Below are 22,277 nucleotides of genomic sequence, written 5' to 3'. Positions count from 1 at the left end.
ATAATGGCCTGCCTCATTATCAACTCACACTGGGAAAATGAGTGCTTTCACCTCAACTCTGTAATTGTACATATGTGGCTCAGAAATAAGCCGGAGAACAAGACAACCTGCTTATTTGGTATCTTTTACAGAAAAAAAATAACAATAAGCATGTGAGCTTGTCTAATTTTATCATTTTTACAATTGACAGGCAGTTTTTTTGGCATTTTTAAAGTAATTGTTACTGATGAATCTGCCAAATGAGCATAATTTCCTGCTATTATGAAGAGACAGGCAGCAACAATGCGAGTGAGGTGCAGCATTGAATGTACTGTAGGGTGTTGCTCTAGAGGGTGCTGTTTACTGAGGAAATGTGCTTTCCTCCCATTCAACCCTGCTGCTCTCACTAAAACATATTACTTTTACTCTCTAGGAAACAATGTCTAAAAGAAAAAAACTATCTAATCTAAAACTAATCCTATTTCTATGTAGCTCTTTGATTTCTTGCAAATATGTTTTATAATTGATGTGGCATATCAGATTCAACTCTCAAAGGAAAGTGAGACAAATAATATGAAATCTAATTTATAAAAAGTTTTCTCGAAGGAAAGATTATACTATCTTTGAGTGTGTGGTATTGTGCTGCAAGGCTTCGTTGACATGACATTAGGCCATTGTAATCCTTTGTGTGTGCCTCACCTGTGGCTCTCTCACACACACACACACACACACACACACACACACACACACACACACACACACACAGATGCCTGCAGATGTTTACACAAGTTTCACACAGCCAACAAGGGTATATGATGAGCTGTCAGTCAGACCTCCACTGGCAGTACGGAGATGAGGAAAAATGTGTCCGTGGCGATGTTTACACCTGTGCTGTCTGTGGTTTCCTGCGGCGGTATTGCAGGGTGTAATCCTTAACATCGCCTGTGTTTATGCTTGTGTTTTAGTTACAGGCCTGATACACGCATGCTTTAGAGCTTAGATGGGACTTCTGCTTCACTTACTCCTCAGCCTGGCCCAGGGGCATCCTCCCCAGCCTGCCACACACAGGCTCATCCCCAGCATGTTGGATACAGTAAACAAACACAGTAGCTTTCTACATGTGTCATACATCCTTTTTTCCCTTTACAGCCAAGTGTATAGACTCTTAAGGAACTTCTCAATTTCTGAATATCAAACTAGAGACTGTGTTCTGTTAAAAGTTGTTATGTAAAAGGTAATTCATGCTCAAACTCTGTTCTAAACTTAGAATGTGCAAAACCATATTTTTCTGTTGATCTTGACTTGGATTGCCATATTAAGATCATTTACAGGGAACATTAAATTGTGGTTGTTTCCTTATGTACTCAGAGTATTTGAGGAGGTCTTTTTTTGTTGTTTTATATGGTTTGTATTTCGTCATGAGTGACGCCGGCTGCACCACTGAGGTCATAAACAGGGAGGAGAAAGTTCCAGTGCCAGCGACTGAACTCACTTTTTATTTTAGCAAATATGCTAAATTTAGAGTTCAGCCGCGGCCAAAAGTTCGTCCCAAACTCCCTGAATGACACACCTTTCGAGAAATGACTCTCAACATCTGCTATTTTTATCATAATCTTACTTTTTCCCCTTGTTTTTGTTCCTTTCTCTCCTCTCTTTCTCCGGCAGACACTCTATAAATGATGCAGTCCTGTTTTTCATTTATAAGATTTGTTGGGTGGATTACTATAGAGAGGATCCTAATTCCCACTAAAGGAAGGACATGCTTCAGCAGTGTTTATGAAAACACTGCTCTGACGTGAGTAGCAGTGGAGAACCAGTAACGTGTCCTCTCTGCTAACACACCCTCCTGACACCGCTGCCCACTGAAAGCTCTGTTGTAATGGTGGCATTTCAACCCTTCAAAGATGGCCAATTGGATGATGGGATTTGGTTTGACATTCTGGGGAGCAAACCAAGCCGTGACACTGCATAAAGTTACATCTGATGGCTTCTGCTGACTGAGACAAAACCTTACGCTACATAAAGTCCAGCCTATCATAAGTACAGTATTGAAGCCTTTGCGGGTCTTTTTCTGTATGATGTGACATTGATGAGATCCACCCATCGCCCCTCTGTTATTTCTGTCCCTGACCCATTATTGTCAAGCGGCGTTCTGCTCCACTGTAAAGTGGTCAGTGTTTTGGAACCTGGTCCTGTGGGTTGAGGCTTTGAACCATTTTCCATTCATACCTCATATTACATGCTCTAACAATGTTCTACCTAAATGAACCTAGCTGAACCAAAGGGGAGTGAAGAGTTAAACAGATATAAAAAATGGAATACTACACTGTAGTTGGTGTGTGAAGTGACGTTTGTCCTCTTTTGATTTTTTTTCTTCACAGTGAAGGAATCCAAATTCTTGGAATGAGATGTCAACCTTTAATTGCTTCCCATGGATCTTCTGGTGAGTATATATCTTTCTAAAGACCAAAAATAGTCTCAGTGTTCTCTCTCCTGTAAATATCTGCTGTATAAGCTTCTTCTATACAAGCTTAGTTGTCATAAGGTGATGTTATATCCTTATCTACAAGCTTTTTTGTCCAGTAGTGTTTTGCTTTGCAGCTCTTGTGGTTCACCCAGATGGGCTGAACGTTTTCACTAACTGTAGCAAAGCGGACGTATGCAGAGACTTTTAGTGTTACTGTGGTTTAGGCTTATAAAACTGACGCAACTCCTACTTTAACTGTTGGCACAACTGGCAGCCAAATGTTAATTATTTAGCTTAACATGAAGAATTTAGACATAATTTACTGGGTGATATTTGTTGTGGTTTACTGAAGACATTGTTCTCCTCAAAATGGGCTTTTAACACAACTTATTTAATTACACTGCTTTTTAAAGCCGCAGCCATCAATACTGTTTTGTGACTGTGCTGTAGCCTGTGGTACTCAATGTACTTAGCCCCTCTCCCACATTCCATCAGCCCCCCCCCCCTCCCCACTGGTGCCCCCTATCCCTTACTCCCCATTCAGCTGGTCCACCCTCTACCAACCAGTGTGTGCCTGTCAGCTTGTCACCCCAGGGTGATGCCCCTCTCTCAGCCCCTTGGGGCCCTTTTGACTCCGCAGCACTCCGTGTTTGCCCAATCATTTGGGAGCCGGATACGGGGATGAATTGTTAACTACAGCAGGTCAGCCTGTGCCCCACAACCACCGCACTCTCTGCCCCCCCTTCCCCCCTCCCCCCGACCTGCTGTTGACTCATCTCCATGGCAATGGGGCAGGAATTTGTTTTCTCTCGTGTCCGCTGCCAGCCAGCTTCGTTGCCACCACCGCCCCCCTCTTCTCTTCATCCTCGGCGCCTCTGAGAGTCCAATCATAAGGCAGCTGGGGGGAGTCACATGGTCAGGAAGTGTTCAGGGTGCATCCCACTGAGTGAAGTCTGCTGAAGTGAAGTCTGTGGTGCTGTCAGTGGAGCTTTGCTCTGCTCTGCTGGGAAAGAAGGCTTTAGGGGGAAAATGTGTGTGATTTGTTTGGTAGGAAAGTGAATTGCCTGGGTAGCTCATCTAGTAGAGCATGCGCCCATGTACAGAGGCTCAGTCCTCGACGCAGCGGCCGCGGGTTAAGTTTCGACCTGCGGCCCTTTGCTGCATGTCATTCCCCCTCTCTCACCCCTTTAATGTCTAAGCTTTCCTGTCACAAATAAAGCTTTTACATTTAACATTTTTAAACACACAATCAGAAATACACAAACGCAAATGTTTTAAGAAAGGCTACGCACAGACGTGGTTTATAATTTGCAACTTATTATACATTACATTATGTGTAAGCCCCTTAAATCCTCCTCCTGCAGCCATTGTGATGGCCTTAGTTAAAATAATTCAATTTCTGTTTATTTCTGCAGTGCAATGATTAAGATAAACCCTAAACAGAGCGGGTCTAACATTTACATACTAGTTGTGTACCAGTCTATTTCCATGCTTCACATAGCACAGTATAACAGCACAAAGAGACCCACATCTCCTGCATTCCTCTGGTATGGTGATTTTGTTGTGTAAAATGCTCCTTGTGGCTCTCTGAGATTAAATCTGTCATATCTTTATGCTGCACAGTTTTGAGCAGTTTAATTCCCATCATTGTCTCAACATATCGACAAGCTCAAGTGTGTACATGTATGAGTGTATTTGTGTGTTTGCCTCCACACTAGTTATTAGCTTAGGGCAGGTGAGTGTTTGCCTCCCCGTCTCCCTTTATGAGGTGAGTGTTTGCCCAAGGAATGCACCATGTCCGATTTGTCATTGACTCTTATTGTTCAGCTCATCCAACTGGTGCTTTGAGGTTGAGTTGTGCTGTGCCCTGGCAAGTGAGAAATATGTGTATTTCTTTCCTTCTTTTGCTCAGTGTATTTGCACATGTTCTTGGATGAAAATGTGACTTGGTGGAAAAGTATTAAGTATGGTAAATGCATTCGGAATGAAAATGAGAGAAGTCCAGACCTGCATCGAGCAAACGTGGAAAGTGAATTATTAAACATCATGATCAAGTTGAATGTCAAAAGTTTTGATGAAAGCCAGAGTTTGAGGCTGGCTTCTGCTCCACATCTGTAACTACATGGAACGTTCTTGTTTTGGACCTGGGTCAGTTGGGATAGAAAATTACACAAGTCGTCACTCTTAAATAATGCATTATGCAAACTGAAGTGAGAAAAAGAAAAGAAATGGTATGACGTGATTGAGAGGAATTACTTCTAACTAGGCACATCCTGTAGATACATATGAATGCTGATGAGCAAAGTTGGCTCCCTTGCTTTGCGGTAATGAGGAAGCCTCAGCAAATTAATCCCTCCCACTGCACTTGAGTGGTTAAGAGAGTCATTACAAATGGCATGTGCAGCTTTTTACGCTTGTTTAATTCCAGAAAGTTTTAATATTTAACATCTTAAATTTTTGTTTCAATCACTATTTGTTTAAGTATGTGGATTTCTGTGGATATCTGTTTAAAAAGGTGCATGTAAGTGCTTGTGTGAATAAGTATATTTGAATTTGCGTGCATGTGTGCCTGTGTGTGTTTGTGCGGCTGTCGTACTATGCCACTATCTGGGTGGTCCTCACGGCTGGTTTGATAGTAATCCCCCTGTCCCATGAATCAGTGTCCGGGCTCGGGCCGGGAGCTGATGCTGTGTGACCACTGGAGCGAGGGGCTTGAGGCACAAAGCTGAGACCCAAGCTGCTGCCCTGGCCTGGCCTGGCCACACGTCAGCTCTCCACACCACCTTTAAAATAACTCGTCATGCATGGCTGACTTCTGGAAACGGCCTCAGCTCCAAGTACATACGAGCCACCAATAATATATGCCACAGTAGAAATGGAGGGCACACTCATAAACCGTAGCACCAGAAGATAAAGTTTCATGACTTATATCCTGAACAGTTTGTGACTCCAAAGCCTTTCCCTTAATATCCATGTTTTCAAAACTTTTTCAACATGGATATTTTTTATTTTTGCAATTTTCAGATATTATTGAAATGTAGCTACTAATAATACAATTTCTTTGTTGTGACTGGTGGCTAACAACCCAAAGTGACTTCTGATAGCATCCTAGAGAGCTGCTCTCAGTTAAAATGTTTCTGTTGGACTGAAAGTGCTAAGATTAAAGCCATATCTTAGTCTTTGTAGGGCCTATACCTCTCTCTGAGAATGAGGAGGGAGGATGAAGGCCTGCCCGCGCTGTCTGGCTTGCATACAGCTCTCCTCAGAGCTTTTATCTAGGGAGAATGGTTGCAGCTCTGTCCAGACCCGACTCCCAGGGAGTGCACAGTCCTAAGACCTGTGGCATTAATAAAGATAATGCTGTTTGGAATAATAACAGTCAATTCCACCCAATAGAGGAGAGAGACAACAGAGTGTAGCAGAATACAAAAGAAGCCAAGATGAAAGGCTGAAAGGTAGGCCTGTGCACCTTTCTGGCTCTCTTGTGGGAACTGATGGAAACGTTATCAACATGCTCGCACACAAACAGTACTGAGAGGGACTGTATGCCGATTTTGACCCTCGGTGCCATGACGCAGAAATGCAATTTGTTCTTTTGTCTGCCAAGATCACAGAGGGAGAGCAGTGACTTGTCTTTCTTTTTATTCATACTTATTTTTTTCTTTTGCTCCCCTCCTTTTCATTCTCTCTGTTCCCCATTGCCTTCCGTGAGTGCAATTTAGTTTGATGAGCAGGTGGTCTTTTTTGAATCTCACAGTGCTTTTGGCTCCCACCTCTGGCGTGTGGGGCTTTCACTTGGAGTCAGTCATGTAGGCCAGGATTAGACGGGTGGAGCAGAAGGGGGAGGAGGTCCAGTGAGATTCTTGGTATTGGCGACCTCAGCGCCCTGCAGTCAGAACCATGCAGAGTGCAGATTGAAAGAGTTATTTTGTTGCTAAAGCTCTCAGCCGCACCCCAGATGGCTTTTGTGCAGGCCAGGGACGTGTTTGGGGACAGGGTTAAAGCAACAGAGTCCTTCAGGCTTGGTGAATCTCTGGGCTCAGCAGGTAAAGCATTGTGGGCCAGACTGACTGAGAAGGCAAAACGTTGCGGTCTCGGCACTTTTCCACCTTGAATCTGAACAGTGGACCGAAACAAAATAGGTGGATTAGAGCAAAGGGAAGACATACTTCGACTTCTCAGCACACCCACATAAACACACACACACACACACACATAAACACACACACGCACGCACGCACACACGCACGCACGCACGCACGCACGCACGCACACACGCACACACACACACACACACACACACACACACACACACAGTGAGAATAAAGCCTTCAAACATCCACCCAAGTTAGGACTTACTGGAGCATCTCATCTGATGTCACATAAGACAAAAGAGCTAGTAGAAGTGAGGGAGGGAAATGTGCTGTGTCTGCATTTCCAATGGAAGCCCTTTCTCCTCTTGGGCACTATTTCCTGGTAGCAGAAAACTGCACAGACCAAATTACAACCTGCTTTCACTGCTTTACCTTTGATCTCAGTTTCATCACACACTGCTAATTAACCAACCCTGTTACTACTTAAAGGAATTTATGGCCCATTACTTTATCTCTCCATCTTTCCTCTGCAATAATATCCATGGTGACGCCTAGACAATCAATCAATATTTTGTCAATAATGCTAAACAGGTGTACTGCTCTGCTTTCTTTCTCGTGTTGACTCCTTCTGCCCTTGAGCACGAGGACTTTGTAGCACGAGTCCAGGCACTCACGTATCAAATGTTATTGGGTGATACAAAAAAGTCTGGTGTTGGTCATCTGTTTCCCGGCTTTGTAACGTAAGTTGATAATATTAGCAAGTTTTGTCAAATTGAAACATATTGAGGCAAACAGATAAATCTAGGGCTACAACTTTGATTTTATTATGCATCTGTCCTAAAACAAGACACTTGTTTAACCAGCACATTTCCTCTGCATAACCCAACATGTGATCTGTAACATAATGTCATCAAACTTGCTTGATTTATGCTAACTGTAAGCTGGCTAACTCAGCGTCAGTGTTGACTGGAAATTTCGCTAGGAGTAGCTGTATATGTGTCAGTCACTGGAGATTGGAACCAGCAAAATTAAATAGTCACCCCACAGAATATGGCTAACAAGAAGGCAATGTCATAGTGAATAATGTAGTGGTAACAAAATGGCCATTTTGGTCTGAATATCAAGCTGAGGACTCTGAGGTCTGAGCTGTAAATCAAAGTGTGAGGAGTGGTTGGTTGGACTCCTCTGTTCGTCATTCTGGGTTTGTCCACCGAGTGTTTGTCATGGAGGTTTCACAAGTGGCCGCTTCTACTCGCGCTGATGAACAGCATGGATTGGATCCAGACCCTGCTGGGTTCTAGCTGGAGCCCTGGGGCTTGTAACCACACAGACTGGGAATGTTAGTCATTTGTTTATCATTGGTGATATTTGCAGCTCCTAATCCCTGGCCGGATTAGCCTTGATGTGTTCCTCATCCCACCTTTTTCCACTCTTGCCATCACTGGCATTTACATGAGGAGTTTTGCGCATTTTTTCTATGTGTGCATGGACAACATGTACGCACACATGTGCATGCAATGGCGTGCTTCTAGGCCTGTGCATAGATGCATGAATGTGTGTTTGAGTGTGTGTGCCATTTCACATGTGTCGCTGAAAGATGTTTGTAATCAAGGGAGTTTGACAGATATCCCCTCTAACTCCATCCCATGTAAAGTTGTGATCAGTGTCAATAGGAAAACTCTGTTACTGTGGCTGATATTTTATCCCATGCCAGGGCATCTTGCTCTGTGGCCATACTTGTGGATGAAGGCGCTTTCGGATCTACCAAATCAGGGCTCCAGAAAGTGTTTTGACATTTATTTTTCTCAAACTGAAACACACAAAGAGCCCTATAGGAACCAATTAATCAAAATTGCTGAATGTCAGCGGGGCGTCATTGGAAATCGGAAATTACTGATGTCATAAAGGAGGAGAAAGTGGTCAGAGTGGTGCTTACGTGTTACGTGTGTTGTGAAACTATTGGCCGAGAGTCACCTGGATCAGAAAGGGAACAGGGTTTACTGAGCAGACCTAACTTGTTCAGTGTGACCTTTTAAAGAGCTGATCCCTAACACTACATAAATCTGTTTCGACTTTCAAAACACAAGCAAGTACATTTACATGCCGTACTCTTTCTCCCACAATGTTTTTGTGGGTGAGAAAGTCCTGCAAATTTGCACAAAACTTTAGGCCCTGCAAAAAAATCCCTGCTCCTCAATTCCTCCCACAAACATACATGGAAGACTATACACATTCATGACATAGACATCGAATTATCCATCTTTATGTGTGTGGGCTTTGAGGCTAAGAGGTTAAGAATTTTTTGAATACTTGACTTAAACTTGTCTGGGTGAGAATCCCATCCCACAGATGAAGCAAAGTGTACAAGATATGATTTAGGGCAAAGTTGACATAAGTTTCAAGTCATGTATGGCACATCCAGGGCAAGTCACAATAACCAATTTGTAAAGGTGCAGCATTTGAACAATTTTATTTCCAACCCATGGTGATAGTTTTACAATGCTGAGAACAAGTCATTTCTAGAGGGCCAATAGTTTTTATCAGGTCAAAACTTGAGATTGAATGTTTTGGCTTTTAAGTCTCAAAGCAAGTATTTAGGCAGTGAGGGTTTAGAGCAGTCAAGTCCTTTAATGACTTGGGTCCAATTTTTGAATTGAATCAAGCTCAGTAAACCCTCAAACAGGGTGTGACCCTCCCTCTACATCCTTTGTTACCCTGCACAGAAGGTGTTTTTGCTCACTGCAGATGGAAACTGTCCAGCTGAAGCAGTCACAGCTGAGCTTCATGGGGTGTTGGTTAATTGGCAGTTTTTGGTAAGTGCAGTTATGCTCCACTATGCATATCTTCCTCAATGTCCCTTGCACTATTGGCCTTTTTAAAGTGTCCTTTAATTGGCTGCACAGTCACAGTCTCCTGCTTTAACTGTCCCCTGTGGTACCTAAATGTGGCCTATTTGACCCTGAGGCCCTGGGGTGAAAACCTCACATTTGGCAGCCAAAACCAATTAAACAGATTTTTTTTTTCTGCTTTAGTTTTCAGTCTAAATCTCTTTTTGTTTCTGTTTATAATATGAGTTTTGAACGTGATCTCTTTTTCATAGGGACAGTATTGGGCCCCTGAAAAGCAAAATCCGCTCGGTTTCAACACCTCTTCATAATCCTTACCGAGCCTGTGTTTGTGTGAGTGTCTGCCAGCCTCAGTAAGGCAGTTCTGTCAACATGGTAACATGCCTGCCTCCTCAGCCCCAAAGAAAGGCCTCATATTTGGGCTCTAGAGGACCTTGACTAGTCCGTCTGATAGATCTGGCCATAGCTTCTCCCTACACACCAACCACTTCCAACTGGGCTGCATCAGCAGTACTGAAAGACCTGAGAGTACTGTGATCCCACCATGGGGTGTATGGCTGTGGCTCCGGCTGCACTACACTTTAATCCCCTTCCCTTTTAACCACAATGGGAAACATGTGCTTACTCTGTGTAGGGTACAGGCCCACCATGGGAGAGGCTGTTTACTTTCATTCTAAAACTAACATTTCACAGCTCCTGTGACCCCTCCTGGTTAGTACCTCCACAGGTTTAAAAAGGTGATAGAAGATCATTTGGTGACGTTTTTGTTTGTTTCATCACCACTGATGCTGCTGAAGAAATGTCTCCTCACTTCTCACCTTGTAAAATTTGACACACACATTTTTGAGCTGTCTAATTTGTCTTATTAAAGAGCTGCTTGGTGTAAATTTATTATTCTCTTAATTTTCCTTTCCAAAAGTGACTTTTAGGTCAGTGAATGATACCGATGATTGCGCCTCTGCTTCTTGGTGAGAGAATTAAGCAAAACTGGGAACTGTGCTTGTCAAAACGATACCCTAAGTCAACATAATACACCATGTAGGATTTTTCCAGATGTGGGGAGTGCATCTATTTGCTTCAAATTTTCAACACCCAGAACAGAAGTCTACGGTTGTGGTCCTTGTCCCTACAGTTCTGTTTTGTTTCTAGTGGTAAAACAGTTGTTTCTGTGCAGAGAGGGAGCTACAAACAGCAACCATACCACATGTGCCAACCAAGAGGACAGGAAATGCACTCCAGATGAAGATACATTGTGGTTTATTTTACCGGTGTGTGTGTGTGTGTGTGTGTGTGTGTGTGTGTGTGTGTGTGTGTGTGTGTGTTGTGTGTGTTTTTGTTAGGAATGTGTGCTGTAGGACTGACCATATGTCTCTCGAGTTACATCACAGCATTTCCATATCCGGTTACTTACTGCAGCAGTTTTCTTTTGTTTTTTTATGATTGATCGCTTATTTAGCATGTCAAACATAATGACATTTATCAATATTACTAGAGCCCACATTTTGTCTGACTAACCATATGATATTTCATTTACAAACTAATTTTATTAAGGTTTGAAATCAACCTGCAAAGACTTGAAACCTGCTTGTCTTGTTATTGCTGTTGTCACATGGCACTGCAGCTATACATAGAAATAGGATTTTACCTTGCAGCTGCCAGTGTTGCATTAAATCGCTATACTGTCACAAAATCTGACCCAGAACATACAAACATGGACGTACAAATAAGAATAATACACATCTGGTCAGTACAATATTTACTTGTACACAGCGGCTCTAGAAGTTACCGTATCAATTTCCTGAGGCTCTGGTGACCAATTCCCAACTCCTGGCTGGTGGCACTGCGTGACTGAATCAGATTCTGGCCTCCACAGGTGTGGCAGGTGATCTGAGGGATGAGTGAGCTCTTCCTGAGGTAACAGTAGCCCCAGCCAGTTTCCCCTGTTGCCCTGCCCCATCTGCCCTTTCCTGTCGTCTTATCTGAGCATCCAGTGCAATCGAACCCAGGGAGCGGCCCCCCTGCTCCTCCATTCCCCTCGCTGCCGGTCTCCATCGCTGGTCTTCTCAGATGTCACTGTGAAGAGAGAATCAACCAGCTTGAGTTGAACTTGAGTTGGACTGACTGACAGAGTCCTGACACCTCATTGTAGGCACAACTGTTCCAGCTTCCTGCCACCCACAACTTCCCACCCTCTGACCTCCATGGCACCAAGGGCAAAAGGAGCACAGACAATGAGCTACACAGCTGATCTATTTAGGATTTTGCTTATTATGATGAACATCGAAACAGCAGTGATTGATTTTCCAGGCTTAATAGAGAAGCAATTCTAGTTTCCTTAAAAAGTTGCAAAGACAAATTAGTTTTGGTTGTCAGTTGGGCCAGAGGGACATGCTGATATAGTTGAAGGGCTTTCTGATTAGCAGAGTGGAGACTTAATGTAGATCCTGTAGGGACAGAGACTTGTACTTCCTCCAACTGTCTGGGTTTAATTAAGCCGACCAGTCCTGCAGCAGCCAGCAAACCAGCTTCTTTTACATTGTGACTTGGATTGAAAGACTCGAAGCAAAAAACTCGATAGTTGCATATCCGATCACTAAAACTGAAATGTGCAGAGACGTCAAAAGTGTTCAGCACTGTAGAAGCAAACACTATGAAAATATTTGCATGCTCACCATGTTGTATCATTCTTACTGGGTTTATGCACCCATTCGTGTACTTATTCTTCTGCAATCACTGAATGGAATAATTACAAATATATATATATGTATATATATATATATATATATATATATATATATATATATATATATGTGTATATATATATATATATATATGTGTGTGTGTGTGTGTGTGTGTGTAAGTGAAATTTGACACTAATTTAAGCAGAAGAAACTAGTGTGAATTGCCTGCTTTAACACATCAGTGCTTGGTAAGCTGAATAGAACTTGAATCATTTGCGAATCATCTATCATTTGCATTCCTGCCAAACACACTATAAACATGTTTCCACATGTGCTCATTCCACAGCAGAGCTGCCAAACAGCAGTTGAGCACTGCTGAAAGGAGGCTTATCACAGCTCTCTATGATTTTCCTTGACAAAGAAATTGTTTTGTTTTGTTCTTATTTGAGCGAATCTGTGGCCTTAGCTACACTCTTTTTTTTTTAGTCTACATTCCATACAAGCTGTACATTGACTCTATCCTCTAAATGTATATGTGCATTTTGAGCCAGTATTTCCGGGCCTGGCTGATACTCGAAGTTTGCGCACATTCACAAAGACGAGAAGGTTTGTGGGACAAAATCTGATTAAGCTGTGTGTGTGTGTGTATGTGTGTGTGTGTGGGGGGGACCTGAGCTTTAAAGTGTGTGTGTGTGTACTTGCACACCTCAACTCGGAGATGTAATCTGATTTGCAAAAATGAAACGGGTCGTTTCACATGACTGGTTTAAAGGACCACTGGCGCAAGGTTGTGCCAGTGTCCCTAACTGGTGTGTGTGGGTGGATGCATGCATGTGTGCTTGCAGGAGTGTGTGTATACACCTACGAGTATATATTTGCTTTCACAAAGTGCACTGCAGAAATATGAGCGTTTGTTAATGCAGACTCCTAAACAGTAGAAATAGTAAGGTGTTGGAAGTTTGCTATGCGGTTGAACAAACCAGAATGCTGCATTTATTTAGTTGTTCTTGGTTTTAGACGAGATTTATTTGGGAAAAGGTTACATGAAAGTAAGACCACTGCTAATTAACAGTCGATTACACAACTGGAAAAAAGCACTGCTCTGCTTTAGACTCTGATGCAGGTTTTGTTTGCAACTTTCTGTTTACACATCCCTTATAATCAGAGCTTTATTTTGAACTAATGGACCATCAGAAATTATATCAAATAATTGAAATCATCCTATAGCCTCAGCCCTCTTTAGAGCACTGCTCGGATCAAATCCCCTGAAAGCTTTGCCTCGGAATCCTCTCTGTTTTTTTTAACATTGTTTGTTGATGTTTTTTTCGGGGTGGAGATTCTCTGCTGGATGTGGTCCATCATGTGATTTTCATTGGAGAGTGGCCGGAGGAGACGACCACAGTAAAAGCAAGTGAGCGTGTGTTTGTGTGTCATCTGGCCTCGTTAATAAATGCAGGTTGTTTTCCATCTGGGGGTCATCAGTTGTGGTCATCACATACACAAGTGGAAGAGAGGAGGCCCTAGGAGGTGACGTTTGCAGCCATGTGTCTGCTTGTTGATGTGTCCATGTGCATGCTTGTTATACACATAAGCATGCACGGAACTTGCAAGTTGTGTGTATGATCTGCCAGTGTTCATGCCATGTTTGAAAGGGTTATAATGTGTGTGTTTGGTTTTGTGTGTGTGTTTCTCTCCAGTATGTGGAGAGCTCATAAGCAACGCAATGCAGCAGGCAGGAAGCTCTGATCCCATCAGGCGTGTCAGCAGGGGCAGTATTTCATAAGGTAGTAATCTCACCACACAAAGAGGTGTCCAATAGAGAGAGCCCCTACCCCCAAGCTAATCAAGACCTGACCAACCCTTCTCCTGGCTCGCCAACCCTCTGAACATTACCTCATCTGCAGGTTTAGCCTAGTCACATGCTGCTCCAGCCTGCTGGTCTACATGATAACTCACTTAGCTCAGTATGATAGCTAGAAAAAAATCTGAAATTTAAGAAGGGATATAAAAGAAATGGGACCAGCACACAACTACCTATGGTGCCTGGTGCCAGGGAAAGGTATTTTAGAAGGGAGAGGAAAGAAAGAATCATTTTACCATGTCCTCCAGAAACTCTGGGAAGCAATTTGCGGGTATTCAGTTTCTCTCCCCGCCGTCCTGTTATTGCTGTTTTCCCCTCAACTCTTGGAGCCTTCAACCTGAAAGGAGGTTCTTAAGTTCAGGCTTTGTGTCACTCGGAAACAGTGCATTTGTTGCCAAGGTAACAGGTCTGGGACGGTGAAACTCAGAAGCAGAGAGCACCTTTGTCCTGTGAATGGATGAAGAGGGACCAGAGCTCTCATCGGTCCAGAGAGCACAACTTTGGTCGTAAACACGCCTGTGTGAAGAAACCTGTGATCAAGAGACGTTTCTTGATCCAATATCTACCTGAACCTGTTAACCTTATATAATAAAACCAGAATAACACGTAATTTAAAATATACAATGGAAAGCCAATTTGACTGCCTCCCTTCTCCTGAACTGCCAGCTACTGCAGAGCTCCACTGAAACCTTATATTTACATAAAACAGAGCGGGGGTGATCTATGTCTCTACTCCAGGTTTGGCTTTTTAAATGTTCTGGAAGATACTGGAGAAGGTCTTGAGTCATATGGTCATTATAAAACCAGGTTTGGTTGACCAAGAGTTTAAAAAATAATTATAATTTTTGATCTAAAAAAAATTTAATTTTGCCTTAGAACCTAAAGTATGTCTACATGCCAACAGCTGGTCCTATACCAGTAGCCTTCTTGAATTATGTCCCAATGAACTGAAGAACTGTGTACATGTGGCCCATCATCACTGGTTGCATATGCATTGCATATGAATGATTTTCCTGCTGTTTTATTTGACTAATGTTTAGAGGCACGGAGAGGTAAAATTATCCAGTGGAATTAGAAGAATGTCAGAAAAAATTGATGCAATTTTGTCTAGCATTTTTCTTTTTTTCATTTTCCTATCCTGTTAATCATGTCATGATTCCTCAAATTTATTTTGCGACTCCAAGGTTGGAAATCACCGCACTGTAACCTCATCAAACCTGTGAAAACAGAGGAAGGAACTGATTGCTCTCTCATTGTACTGTAGAAAAATCAATATTTGTATGTAATATTTATATGCAATAATGCAAGTCTGGACAGAGCTGGACTAAATTACATCTGATTCCTCAGTTTTTGTCGACTTGTACGTTTACTCTTGAATGAGCTCCTCTTTGAATCATTTAATTTCCCCCCCATCCTTTATCTTTTTCAGATGATCTCAGGTGAGCACCCAGAAGAGGCTGAGTAATGGAAACATGATCTCATGAGATTCAACAGGTAGAGATGACTCTGTCTTTTTTGTTGATGTTTGTTTGATCTTCATTCAGTGGAATATGTGATCACACACAGTGCAGCCGTATTATGAACTGACAGTTGCTATAAACAACCAGAGTATGGTACATCCACTAATCAAACAGAATAGCAGTAGTTCACATACATGTGAGACACAATCAGGGTGGTGGCACTGACTTTATGCCAATGTTCTTGCTTTTTTTTTTATTGTGTAACTGAAGTCATGACAGCAGAGTAAAGAATGCAGTGGCACAGAGATATCACTTCAAACACGGCGTCTCTCAGGAGCCTCAGATCCTTTCAGTGGAATTGAATGAAGATATGCTTTGATGGCCCACCACAGAGTCGGTGGCCTTCAAAGAAACCTGTTGATGGGCTTGTGCGGGGCAGCCAGCAGGCTGAATGAGTGGTACTGTATACGTGCGCCTCTCAGGGTAGCTGTGGGTGTTCTCAATGGAGGTCAAACATGCTTGACCCCAACATGAGTAGTCTTTTTCTCTAGATTTTAGGCTCACATTATCTTTTGATTCTCTCCTTCTACCAGGTTCTCTGGGTAAATGAAGGGGAACTGTGTGTGTGTGGATGGCAGTGTGCCAGCAGACAGGTACTGTAGATGTGCTGATGAGGGAGTGTGATAGGGGCCAGCCTCAGTCGCAGGCCCGAGGCATAGATAGGCGTACACGGGCAGGCTGAGACTCAGAGGCAGGTTGGGACCTGGTTCTGTATGCTGATGCTGCTCTACTGGCTCTGCTCCAAGGTGAGGCATAGGAGAGAAACGTGGGAAGGGAAAAACCAGAATAGAGGGCAAAAGGAGCGATAGAGAAAATCAAGTGAAAGGATGATTGTTGAGTGGTGAAGCTGTGAAGTGTTAACAATAAAGCAATAGTAAGCAAGCTGGAGACGAGATGATGATGTAGGAGGTGAAGATGAAGAAAGAGTACCGTGTGAGGCCACATCCTGTACGCTGGTGGAACGTGACTTCTCGCAGGTAAACCAGCTCAGAGGTGCAGACAGGCAGAAAGAAGATTAGAAATACTGATGGATGACTACTTATCCTCTGACATGTTGTTCCTTCCCCGGGCAAAGAACAGGCAGGGCCGGTCCCGCCACATTGGCTTAGTGGATGTTGCGTGGGGGCAGACAACGTAATGTCATTTTATGAGAGGTTGTATGCACAAGCACAGGTAAAGCAGAGCACAGATTGTCAAAAAACCACCTACCTGCATTACCTCACCTCAGAGGGCTCTGAAGTTGTTAGGGAAAAAAGCAGATGTGCAACATATTCATCCAACTGTTGTTTCAGATATAAAACAATGTTCTCATCTCCTTCCTCAACTGTCCACACACTCATATTCTCAATTAAAGTGATATTTTTATTTCTTTAATCATTGAAATCAGACATTTCTTTCAAATCAGGAATTTTTTGGGGCCTGAAGCATTACTAGGTTTGGCATCTTTAGTCTGGTATTAGACTGAAAAATAGCTAGTTCCAGCTGCACCGTGAGGAGGCTCAGTGGTTCGTATCCACACTACTGGAAGCAAAACACTCGGCCTAGATTTTGCCACCACTCATAATGTGATAATTTCAGCTGTGTGCATGAGGCTCTGGTTGGTTCATCTGCAACATCTTTATGCCAGTTTGACTCCTCAAGCCCTTTTTGTGTGGAAAGTTTGTGAAAGCAGCCAAATCTGCTAAAGGCATCAGCGGAGATGAACTTTGTGTTGATCAATTCTGGGTGTTTTATGAATCTCTGGTTGTTTTAAGTAATTTCACTAAACACTTACTTGTAACCTTTAAAAGGAAATGTTGCGATAAAAGATTAAAACCTCTAATTTTCTTTAGTATGGGTATGAGAAACGTGTCAATGTTCAGGCTTCAAGTGGTTTTTGGCCTCAGTCAATAATTAGTTTCTGTATTATGTTTCTAGGATCATACTAAATCCTGGTTTGGACTGTGGACCAGCATCCCCTGCAGCAGATGTTTGCTCCTGGCATGGCTGCGAACAGCTTGAGCTCCATCACTGACAATCTCACTCTCAGGATCCAGCGCCAGCAGCTTGGACTTGGAGAAGCTGTGACATAAACTCAGCGGGACAGTGGAGTGTATTCTGCTGCTCAGACATTATGGAACACATCAGTCAACCCCGTCTGGAGAGGCGCTCGGTAGGAAAGTCAACTCCACGAATGCACGTTCACCGTAGTTACCACAATGGATCTACACATTGTTTGACTTTTTCTAAATTGAACCTGGATTAATATTTTCCTGTACATACATCTGCTTTTGATATTCACTGTTTATTCACACTGTTGCTCATACACTGCAGTTGTGACATATACTGTGTTATTCTGGATACAGTATCAACAAGCGCTGGAACAGTAAATGGAAAATAATCAAATGTTATTTTTCATTTTTAGTTCTATTTTTACAGACTGAAGGCAGCGCTTACACCAGTACAGTCATATACAAAAGTGTACTGTATCTTGTGAAGAGCACAAAAGTTTCCTATTGTGTAAAATGAACACATACATGATCAAGATTCCATTGAAGGGTTACTTGGGTCATTGGAAATTTAACTTTATCATTTGACATCTCCTAATTACAATCACAAAGAAGCAATTGTAATCAAGGTGCTTTTGAATGCAACTCTTTATTGACACTACATTTTATTGTGACACATTGGCAGCCTTTGTAGGTATTGGTTAACAATCCTGTCAAGGTGTTTATTCTGATGATGATTTATAGCTCCATAATAGTTGTTGTGCCGGTAAAACCCTACTAACAGAAATAAAGAAAGTGTATCCAAGCTGCTGTCTGTTTGTTTTTTCGTTACAGCTGCAGATCTATGAGATTAAAAAGATGCTTTCTCGATGTTCGTTATACTGTTAGTATTAGTAATGCTGGCTTCATTACTAGTTGGGCCAGTATGTGCCAATCTGCTACTAGGAGGACTATCAGGAGTTGTATACATCTTTTCCTTATTCTCTCATTCTCAGGCAATGAGAAGCAGAGTGAAAGTGATGTTTAAAGTGAAAATGGAAAAATGTGACATTTAAATATTGACCAAGTGATTGTTATTGGAAATCACAGGATTTTACTTCACTAATACCGGTATTAATAATAGGCCAATTCTGAAGTGGTATACAAATTTACTGCACAAACAGATCATTTTCATTTTCATTTTCACCTTGTATGTACTATATGATGTTGACAGAGAAGTGCTTAATGTCACAGTCTAGGTCAGCATGAGTCAAACTGCAGGGAGTTTTCACCATGTTATGGATGAAATTCCCCGCAGCGCCTCGTCTTCTGCAGAAAGACATTCCAGTGTACACTACAAATCCATTTATTGTTTTCAATTAGTTAGTGAATTCAACAATTCAGCAGTGACTTCCCATTCAACTGTCTTCCACTGTCAATTTCAGCTGTGATTCAATAAGGTTTGGCCCGGGGTTGGGGGGGGGCGGCTACGGGCCTGCGGGGGATTGGACATGGGTGCGGGGAAGCGGAGTTGCTAAGGGGGTAATTATTCCTCAAGAGGTTGCTTATTGTTGTCTTTCTCTCTGCGATAAAACAAAGCGAACTGGGTTAGGCTCCATTGCAGTGTGCTCAGGCTTTTTATTCTGGTACTTGACAATGTTCTGACAAATTGTTCAAAGCATCATATAATAGGGATCATATTAAGAATTAAATTTGTAGGGGACGAGGTCAACTCCATCTGTAGGGGGTGTTAAGGCCCCGGCGCTGATGTTTTGAAAGTTGAGCTTCATGACATCTTTATGGTCCTGCTTATGGTCAACAACATTAGCATGTCCACAATGGACTTCCCTACTTGCTTGCCTCCCCCTCTTTTATTTTTCTCCCCCGCTTTTTCTCACACACATCCACAGCTCAAGGGAAAAATGACCTCTCTGCAGCTTTCAATTCACTGCACTTCTATAGCCCTGAATGGACCGGCTCAACAAAAGGTGACATAATTTTCTCAGGGTTTGATTGGCCCCGTCCATGCCACAGGATGACATCATGCAACCCCCCCCCCCCCCCCCTATTCCCTCTCAACGCATCACAACCAGCACCAGCACACCACCAATCCTCCCCTCCATGTTCTTGGATGTTGGGTTCCCAAGACAACAGAGCTAGGTCCAGGCTGTGGGGCAGGACTTGGCAGTATATTGTGGCTTGGCGGCGTTGTTCTTGTGTTTGCGGTAAACAGTCTTGGGAAATGATAGGACACAGAAGAAGGGGAGGGAGTCTTTAATATGATGGCAGCTTCCCTCTTCATTCCACCTATCCTCTATAGGGAGTGTTGATTTTTACTTTCTGCAATAAGACATGTATTCCAGAAAGAAGTGTCAAGCCACAAACTTTTAATGTCAAGCACAAGCTTTGTGTCGGCTGCCGAGCTCTCACTTGAAGCTCTGCCATGTTTTGGTGCAAGTTTGATTGTGTCTCACTTTCTCTCTCGGAGGGAGTGTGTGTGTTTGTGGGATGGAAGAGGGGCGCATTTGAAGAGGGATGTGGGCTCATGCCCAGCCCACAAGTCATGATTCATTTTCTTTAATTAATGAAGACAGGGGATTCAAGCCTGCTCAATCTGCCCTAAATTGAGTTTTATTTCCTTATCCATCTTTCCTTAGTATATCTAATCAGAATTTTTTTTTAATTAAAGTTTTATTTTAACTTCTACAAGTTTGGAAATAAGAAATCAAATAAAAAAGATGCATGACATGTTTTTGCAGATAAATTCTTTTTTCCATCTTTTTCTATGTACCCACAAAAAAAGGGTAGTAATTGGGGTGTTCCTCCATTTGCTGTCTATGACGTCAAGTAACAAATCTTAGGTTCTCCCACATTATCAGAGCCAGAGGAGCTGCTATTGGCTGCCTAGCTCAGCTCGGTACAACCTGTGACCCTGACTAATAAATGCCACTTTTCATGCTGGTGTGCATCCAGGACTATTACAGTAACACCAGAGTATCACACACATACAAATGGCCATTTCCCCTTGGAATTGTCGTTAATGAGGATAATTTGAAGTGAGGTTGACATGCAGCCATGAGCCAAACCTTGTTGGTTCCAAACACTCCTGCAGCATAGATGCCTTTAAGCTCACTCCAAACCATTTCCTCAAATTGGAGCTGCATCCGAAGAAAAAATGACACAATTACTACTTGGTCTTGGAAAATGTCCACATTTCATGTGGAACATTACATATCGCATTAAAGAGTCACTATGACGCATGGTATTGCTGGTACATACTGGTTTTATTGGAAAAATTAAGATAATTTTCTCTTTGCTCTTCCCATACAGCTTTCTGTCTTTATCTTATCCATCATGCCAAGTCTCTTACCCACTTTGAAATGCACCTCTTTAAAGTGTTCATGCTTTTCCTTTCTTGCTGTTCCTTGTGGTGTGATGTGATTAACTGTGGTGTGCCGGGTTGGACCCTCCTTGGACTTCACTGGAAGAAAGCATCGCTTTTTGAACTTGGATAAAAATTGACTGGGTATCAGTTAGCTCTGGCATGCTGAGGGTGCGTGGGCTCCCAGTGACTATGACGTCGATCCACTCAGCTCTGCTTGCACAGGAGAAATGGTGGGAATCCACTACTTTCCCTTTTCTCTGTATTTTCCACAATTGTTCTTTATAGAGGTAACTTATTTTCCAACAGGTTTTTACTTTCTAATGTGTCATGGGATTTACCTTGAGTTTATTATGACAATATTTCCCCAAGTAAGAACTTTATCAATACATCAACAGCAAATTGATAGTGACATTAAGGTTATGTACGTCCCCAAAAATCATAAAACAGCGGCGTTTCTGGTTTATTGATGGTGACAGCCCTGATTGGCAAGGTGACATAGATGAGGCAGTTGCATGGGTAACCATCCCTCAGTCTGGGCAAGCACCCTTTCTCACCCTCTCCATCCTGCGCCTCTCTCACTCTCTCTTAATCCCCATTGAGAAGGGGAAGGGGAGACTCGGGAAGCAGGAGAGGATGAAGAGGAGGAGGGGAGCAACAGAACAGGCCAAAGGCTCCACTGACATCCATGGGAATCTGCAGATCCATTCACTCGTAATTATTAGTATCAATGCAGAGAGGCAGTGGCAAGGCGAGGGGCGGGGGCAAGGGGGTGTGGGAGAGTTTTGGGGGTGGGGTTGGGCAGAATGGGGGGGGAGTGTCACTCTAAGATGGAAATCAATCACCATAAGAGCTTGTAATGAGAGTGAGAGAGGTGGGGAGCAAACCAGGGTTACTTTCAGTTATGGCAACTGTGATGCAAGCTTGACCTTAAGAGCACATTTTGATTCAGTGCAGCATTTCCCTTATCTTCATGTCTGGTCTCTGGAGAAGTGATTACAAGAAAATAAATATTTATAGACAGAGGAACTATACATTACATCGTCAAATGTGAAGCCTGTGGTCATGAACATTTTTATCTCTGATTAAGTCATTTGCCATTTGTTTTTTTTGTTTTTGGTCACACATGACTGGATGAGTGCTTTTTAATGTATTGTAATCAGTGCTAATTAGCAGCAAGTCCTCATATTTGGATTCATAGCATTATTGTTGAATTGTTATGGAAGTGAAAGTATATCATAATTTTTCATGCTGATGTGTGAGACGGTAAAATAATTCATGTGCATGTGTGCTTCTTCCTGCCTGGCCTGGCTTCCTGCGCGTCTACGTGGAATGAAGGGGCATGGTGGACGTTCTCAAGTACAGGATGCCAGCCCTCTGTCCCCTCTACATTATATATTACCCTGATAGGCCATTTCACTCCTGGATTCAGAATTCTGGCCGAGAGACCACCTCAAACACTTTGGGTTGTCCCTGCTTG

The 22,277-nt window shown here is 42.7% G+C and overlaps 1 long non-coding RNA gene across 1 annotated transcript in view; it reads left to right on the top strand.

Annotated features, from left to right (window-relative positions):
- LOC144530418 (uncharacterized) overlaps positions 1-18,241 on the top strand; it is a 57,105-nt gene extending 38,864 nt beyond the window's left edge. Inside the window, exons 2-4 of the long non-coding RNA XR_013503108.1 lie at positions 2,361-2,422; positions 15,358-15,422; positions 17,366-18,241. This is a non-coding gene — a long non-coding RNA (uncharacterized LOC144530418). The remainder of the gene's footprint in view (positions 1-2,360; positions 2,423-15,357; positions 15,423-17,365) is intronic.
- The last annotated feature ends 4,036 nt before the right edge of the window (positions 18,242-22,277 follow it).

This window comes from Sander vitreus, chromosome 15 (genome assembly GCF_031162955.1).
Source record: "Sander vitreus isolate 19-12246 chromosome 15, sanVit1, whole genome shotgun sequence".
In the NCBI taxonomy this organism is placed as follows: Eukaryota; Metazoa; Chordata; class Actinopteri; order Perciformes; family Percidae; genus Sander; species Sander vitreus.
This window is presented reverse-complemented; position numbering and strand designations above follow the sequence as displayed.